The sequence below is a fragment of the Mus musculus genome, chromosome 6 (assembly GCF_000001635.26).
Source record: "Mus musculus strain C57BL/6J chromosome 6, GRCm38.p6 C57BL/6J".
Lineage (NCBI taxonomy): Eukaryota > Metazoa > Chordata > Mammalia > Rodentia > Muridae > Mus > Mus musculus.
This window is the reverse complement of record NC_000072.6, coordinates 55,755,081-55,763,075: the sequence shown is the minus strand read 5'-3', so window position 1 is coordinate 55,763,075 and position 7,995 is coordinate 55,755,081.

The window sequence follows — 7,995 nt, the reverse complement described above, 5'->3', positions numbered from 1 at the left end:
AGGAAGCCTTAGAAATTCTAAGGTCTCTGACTTAATCATGATTAATCACGATTTAATCACAGCATGCCTTTGGTGTTCTTTGTTTTAAAAGCTGCCCATACCATTTCAATGTGCTACCAAGGTTGAGACTTGTAATCAGAAAAAAAAGTAAGCTGGAAAGAACCCAGATGCCCCTCAACAGAGGAATGGATACAGAAAATGTGGTACATTTACACAAGGGAATACTACTCGGCTATTAAAAAGAATGAATTTATGAAATTCCTAGGCAAATAATGGACCTGGAGGGCATCATCCTGAGTGAGGTAACCCAATCACAAAAGAACTCACATGATATGTACTTACTGATAAGTGGATATTAGCCCAGAAACTTAGAATACCCAAGATATAAGATACAATTTGCAAAACACATGAAACTCAAGAAAAATGAAGAGCAAAGTGTGGACACTTTGCCCCTTCTTAGAATTTGGAACAAAACACCCATGGAAGGAGTTACAGAGACAAAGTTTGGAGCTGAGACGAAAGGATGGACCATCTAGAGAGTGCCATACCCAGGGATCCATCCCATAATCAGCCTCCAAACGCTGACACCATTGCATACACTAGCAAAATTTTGCTGAAAGGACCCTGAAATAGCTGTCTCTTGTGAGGATATTCTTGGGCCTAACAAACACAGAAGTAGATGCTCAGCTATTGGATGGACCACAGGGCCCCCAATGGAGGAGCTAGAGAAAGTACCCAAGGAGCTAAAGGGATCTGCAACCCTATAGGAAGAACAACAATAGGAACTAACCAGTACCCCCTGGAGCTCGTGTCTCTAGCTGCATATGTATCAAAAGATGGCCTAGTCTGCCATCAGTGGAAAGAGAAGCCCATTGGTCTTGCAAACTTTATATGCCTCAGTACAGGGGAACACCAGGGCCAAGAAGTGGGAGTGGGTGGGAAGGGGAGTGGGGGGGGGAGGGCAACGGGGACTTTTGGGATAGCATTGGAAATGTAAATGAAGAAAATACCTAATTAAAAAAAACCTAATATCCCCACTTTCTAGAGGGTCCCCCTTAGATAGAAGAGTTCTGAATGGACAAGGACAAATAGTAGACCACACCAAAGTATATCTTTGTTTCTGGGATACCACAACACCCAGAAAATCTGTGGATTACCAGTGGTGTTTAGTTTACACTAATATCAGACTTCCAGGGTAGTCTGGAGATTGGAGTGTACTAAGTTCTCATCTGGAGTACAAAGCCTCAGGTCTTCAAGGGTGGCTCTGAATTAGCAGAGCAGACTTTACCTGGGAGCTGGCTGGAGGCTCTGCCTCTGTCTGCCCCAACCTGTGCCAGAGAAGCTGCTCTCTAAGGAACACCCATGTGATTTAGATCCACATTAACACGTACTGACATGTGAAAACCATCATTAGATAGAAATAATAGGAACTCTGCATTTTTATTAATTACTAACAACATTGGCAATGAAACCTCCTTGCATTTACATCAGAAACCTATGCTTAAGCATCAAGACATGGTGCATATTAAAATAGGGTATTGAGCAAAAAAACAGAGGCAGCACATACAGCCATCACTAACCCACACAGAACCTCTATACCAGTAGGCACTCATTTATGTAAAAATTTCCTACACTGGAAAAAGAAAAATATCAACAATTCATCTTGCCTTCAGAGAGAATCTGTTTCTCACAGTTTTCATAAGAGCCACTAAGTGGTCTGACCAAAAGATCTTCAATGCGCACTAAGCCTGAAGTCAAAAGGAGTCTGCAGGAGGCATGTGGACAGAGCACCTATAGTCACTGACTCCAGACTTGATATGTATCAAAAGAGTACAACATTCTCTCAAGACTGTTGCAAAGGCTACCTATAGGCTATTCTTAGGCCGGGAAAGGAACAAATTCACACAGCAAATTTTGACTCAAGGACACTCAAAGTCCAGCCTCCATAGCTAAATCAATGCTTCTGAAGGTTGAAAACCAAGGGTGTGACTCACAAATCAAATGTAAGATCTTGCCATAACTCTATAAAAGTTAAAATATTGCATTGGCTACAAGATAGGTATGTAGGAGCAATGAAGAGAAGGTCTGGGACTTAAGAGCACTTGCTGCACCCTTCCTAAGGCCTAGGGAACAGAGAAATTGGAGCCCCCCCCCAAATAAAATATATCTAAGTTCAAAGAAAAAAAGAGCACTTGCTGTTTTTGCAGAGGACCCGGGTTCAACTCCCCACATCCACAAGGCAGCTCACAATCATCCATAACTTCAACTCCAAGGGACCCAAAGTCGTCTTTGGACTTTTTGGACACTGCACCAATGTGGTGAACATACATATATACATGCAAGCAAAATGCTCAAACACACAAAACAAAAAATAAAATTAAACCTTTTAAAACTGGAATGGTACAGTGGTCAATTACAGTTATCATGCCTTGAAACGGAATGTTGGGCATTACAGAACGCTAAAGGCATAGATTATTAGTTCCCATAATGGCACCGTGACATGCGAAAATCCACCTCACATATTAAACACAAGCCAATTATGACTTAATTTTTTAAAATAAGCATCACAAATAGAAACAAGTCAAATACCCTTAAATAGAAAAAATATATTGTAGAACATACAAATATCATTCTAAAGTTACAAAAATTCTATATATGTATACACAGATACACCTATGTGAGAGAGAAATTAGAGAAAATGAACTAGGTCACTTTCGACTGTATCAATTAGAGAACACTCAAAAGTCAATGTGAGACGAAATTGAAGGACACAGTATGATAGCAGTTATATTAATTTAAACAGTCATATTTTATCTCATAGGCAGATATGGGGCATCTAATGTAGGAACTTGGGTAAGAAGGCATACAGGCTCTCAGGTCTCCTCATAGGAAGAGGCAGGAGAGAGAAAGAGGAGAGTAGCGACCTGAAGTGGGCTATGGCTAGAGGAATATGGTTTTTTGCTTGTAATCTGAAGTAAAGATCATAAAACGTCAATATCTGTTAAGGCAGGCTGATTTATAGGAAACTTATTTTTTTTATCTGTACTTTTGGATATTTAAAATGTTATTTAATATTTGACAAAGGACTGCTCCTTAGGCTTGATATTCTTCTTTTTTGGTTTAGCTTTGAGACAGACTGTCCTCAAATTTATAATCTTTCCTGCCTTAGTTAGAGTGCAGGACGTGACAGATCATTACAAAATGGAATAAGGCCCGGACACAAGCTCCTTACATACATTGCATTTAAGGAAAGGTCTCTAGAGTCAACTCAAAGACAAAGGGGATTCCATGCACCAGCTCCTCAGAAACACAGTGAGCACTGCCACACTAGGCATGGGGCACAACTGCTCCATGCAGTCTATCAAACCAGCCCCAAGGAGAAGGAAGGTAAGCATGGCCCTCCACATCAGGCTCCAGGGGACACCTGCCCCGGCTACAGCCACACAGTGTCCTACATGCCCCCCTGCACGGCTTCTTTAGAGGAATATCGAGAACTGAGGTTCTGCTATTGCTGTGGTGTTAAGCATCTGGGCAGAACCATTACAACATAGGACATTTCCTCTAAGTGCATGGAGAGTGATGGGACGCTCGCTATTGCAGAGTGCCAGGGACCACTACAGAATACCTCTATAGCTGTTTAGCAGTCCACACATATGTACAATTCTTCTTCCCAGCACACGTTCCCAAGACCAGAATGTCCTAGGGCAGGGGAACAGGGATCTCAGCTTCTGTGTCCACCCATTATCCTAGTACAGGACCTTGTACCTGCCTGCCATAGCCTGCATAAGCAGATTTCTGAGCACAGCAGAGTTCCCACAAGAAGCAGTGTCATGTCCAGGGGAAATGACAGCTCACTACGAGATAGATTGAGGCCTGGACACACCTAGATATAAATTCCCTAAATAACAAAATATTCAAGCTGTAATTTAAGGAAAGGTCTTCAGAATCAACTCAAGGACAAAGAGAACCGTGGGAACTGGCTTTTCAGGAACTGACATGTACGGAAATCAGGTTCTCCAGGCAAAGGCCTACTGATGTCATGGGATCGAGGTCTTTCAGGCAGAACTCACCCGGAAGAGAAACCTGTGACCCATGGAGAAGAGTATTAACCACAGACACCTGAACAGACAAACCCTAAAACTCCTCTCATGCCAGTCTCCTAATCAGTGAATAGCTACTCTCCTCTCCCTCCTATAAACTCCTTGACTACCAACTAGATGGTGGAGCTGAGCTTTAAAGCAACTAGAGTCCTTTCCAGCAGACTTCACAGTCATGTGTGTTCTTTAATTGTAGAAGCTCATAGCTTGGGCTCCCTTCCTAGTGCCTCATCACTGGGGCTTTGTATTTTGGTTATAGTGTGCTGAATGAGAAATCCAAATATTTTCTCTAAGGAGAAGGAAGCACAGTAGATTAATAATAATGACAACTGTTGTTACATACCATAAAACCTTTTTCCAGAACACTAAGAAACACAGAGCCAGCCTTGCTGGTGCACCATGGCCCACTGAAAGGGCATCTATCTCCGCACTTCTTCGTCCTGCTGACTTTTTCTCCTCTGGAATCTAAAGAAACTTTGGGATCCTAACTGAGAAAAAGGTTTGGCCCACAAATGGCTTGCTGAAATGCTCACGGTCCGTCATGGGACAGCCTGGTGGAGAACGGTCTCAGCTTTCCTCACATGGCAGCCATGGCCCAGTTCTCCAGTCAGTCTCAGCTCCTGGTTAGGGAAAACACTTTGGGGGGCGGGGGGGGGGCTATGATGGTCATCTGGGATTGATCCTGTTCTCCACGGAACTGAAAGTCCCTGGTTTTTTCCCACTAGAATATTTAGCATTTTCTTCCCAATTTGTTGCTTTCTTTCCTGTTTTTTTTTTTTCTCCCTCCTAAGGTTTATCTGCCACAGGACAGATAATTATTAAGCTAGCTGCCAGGTAACCTCTAGCCTCAAGCCATGTGCCACCAGAACTTTGATGTCTTCAGCTCACTCGCCTCCTAGCTCCCTTTTCTTATTTGATAATGACCTCTTCTTTGCATTTCAGATGCATGAAATAGCAGCACTCATTCGCACTTTGATTTCCTCCTCAATCTCAGGCCCCCTCAGATGTTCTGCCTCAGCCTAAGCCTCTGCTGTAAATGTTACAGCCTCTCTAACCAACAATAGGAGAGACTGAGGATGTCACACAAATTGCAATGGCTACCCTCCTCAGCAAAGAAACATCCTTGGCTGCACATTGTTGGATATATATCAACTGATATGTGAGTAAAAAGATTGGCATTACTATCAAAGGCATAAACCCAGGCTCAGATACCTTTCTCAGAAATCCAGTAGCTAAGAGGTGCTGTGGTGCAGGCAGCAAAGGCTGTGTGGCCACACCAAGAAGAAGAGATCTTTGAAAAGCTGATGAGACCTTGGTGGTGGTACAGAGAAGGGATTGCTAGTGAGGGGGAGGTCTGCACAGGTGGAAGAAGAGCCAGCCTTTGGCCAGGCATGCTCTGGAAGACTGTTAGCGCAGGATGCAGAAGGTCAGGAGGACTTTAACCCAGACTGAAAACAAACAGCTACTGCCTTGGGGACAAACAACTCTTGTGGCAAGATGCTTCTGTAACAGACCGTTAGTCCCAGGATCCAAGGAGATGGGCTATGAACTGGTTAGGAAAAGGAAGAACCAGGAACTCAAAGGGAAAGACAAGTCAGAGGGGAAAGATGGAGCTGGTTTCTTATGGTTGAGGGCAATGACTGGAGTCACCTCAGTGCCAGTCCATTGATTTGGAACAGGATACTGTGAAAGCTGTCAGTTGACAATATGTTGACGATAATATTCCTGGAAATCTTCAGATTATCTGACTGTTGAGTATCTATAGCCTTGAGGGGAGGGGATTGCCAGTGTTTAAGGGTTATTCTTCAAATGATGATCATGTGTAAGTTCAAAGTTGAGCAGGAATCTGACCCACAGTTTAAGGAACAAAGAGCCAATGCAAGACAAAAACAAAAAGGCTTCCTTTTAGTTACCAACTGGGTGTGTGCAAGCACCAGCAAAGAGTGGGGTACTTACAGGAAAAGCAGGTCTAAGTCCTGTTGAAATGTGAGTTATAGGCTGTTGTAACTATTGATATCAGTAACACTTATGATGGCTGATGATACGATTGCACCCTAATGAGTTACAAAACAGGAAAATATCAGCATGTCAAATGTGGGATTAGACCATAACTACAATCCAAACATTGGAAAGTGTTTGAGTGATGGTATTAGGTTTTTCCATGAGCACAGGGTTTGTCTAGTCTTGGATTCATGGCCCCCCAAGCAGTATCATAAAATAACTCATAATGATATACTCCTATATCTATAGTTCAGTGCCCCCTCAACCATTATAAGACATTCTGCTGTACCCATAGATCAGCGCCCCACTCAGTTATCATCATAGAAGCTTCTTCCTGCAGTAGACGGGATCCACAACTGCACAATGTGCAGACCAAGGGACTACGGCCCACCAAAGTCTTAAATGTGATGTCTCTGTTAACCCTGTGTCCCCAGGGCTCATCGATCTATGCAGAAGAGGAGGCAGAAAGATTGTAGGAGTCAGACATTATGCCTGACACCAGAGAAACAGTGTCTTCCAGACACAACAAGGCTGACAACTACATGAACTCACAGAGACCATGGCATCACACACTTTGCAGAGCCGAACTCAGGCAAAGGTTAGCATTTCCAAGCTAATCACAAATAATGACAGAATGGAAACAGATGATATGCAGCACACATGGATGTTTAGATAAAGGATCACAGAGCTTCTATGCCAGGTTGAAGTGTTGCCTCCAGGAACCACCATGAGCGCTTCTATGAATTCAGTCCACGTGAAGATCCTGGCCATGTTGAAGAGTTCTCACGTGTTATGCATTGTCCGCAGGGAAACAGGAGGAAGACCAAGTATTCACTTTGCAATATCATGCATTCTATTGTAGCGTTAAGATTATGCCATTTTCTAAACACACCGCCTTGGGTAGACGCTTGACATTTGCTACCTCATTTCCTTCCCTAGGAAATAGAAAAAGCAATAGCACTACCTCCTGGGGCTGTTGTGAGGACAGTTAGTATCTATAAAAGTGTTTAGAACAGCGCTAAAAACACTAACCACTCAGTCACCACGGTCACCACAATCACTGAGACTTTCACTGCAAATGAAGCCACTAATGCATCTCAGCTTTGTTCACTCTGCACTCCTGGATACCAGGAGTGGAAATGTATGCCCTGGGGACGGGAATGAGAATGAGGAGTAGCTGAAAGGGGTCTCCCTGACCCTGGACAGCAGGCTGCGGTCCAGGGAAAAGCTCCAAGCCTAGTGGGAACCTGGCATGTTGGGCACAAAAGGATGCCAGAACTCCGCTCCAGAGGAGGAGCATGGGAAAGGGTTACTGCGTGTGGAAGACTGCCACCTGGAATGGGCACGGGCACCCAGGAGTCACCTTCATATGCCACATATCAGTTGTACAGGTTACGGGACCAATGGCAAGCTTCAGTAGATGATTTCTCACTTGGTTTTCTCTGTTTCCTGCTTTTACATGAAATGAGATAAGCTTTGTCCCCAAGAAGCTCACACAGGCTCAGATGTAGGCTAAACTTTAAGGTTACTGAAAAATACATCGGATAAAACGCCTGTTCTGGCATCAGACAGATGGAGAAGGGGTGAGCCTAATGCTTACTGCTTCCTAATGAATGACTTTTTAAGTTGTGAGAATTATTTGCAATCACTGGCTTAGTATTCAACATATGGGAATTATCATAAATGCTAGCCATTATCACTATTATTATTAAGGTGGCCTGCTGCTGTGGCGGCTGCTGTAGATGCTGATGGAGATGCTGGTAGCAAGGAGGTTGGATGAGATGATGGTGAACACAACAACAGAGGCTAGGCAGAGAGGAAGAGATTAACACCATCCTTACCTTTTAGAGGTGAAAGTTTAATAGATTCTGTTTTTAATCAAGTAAGATGAATCTCC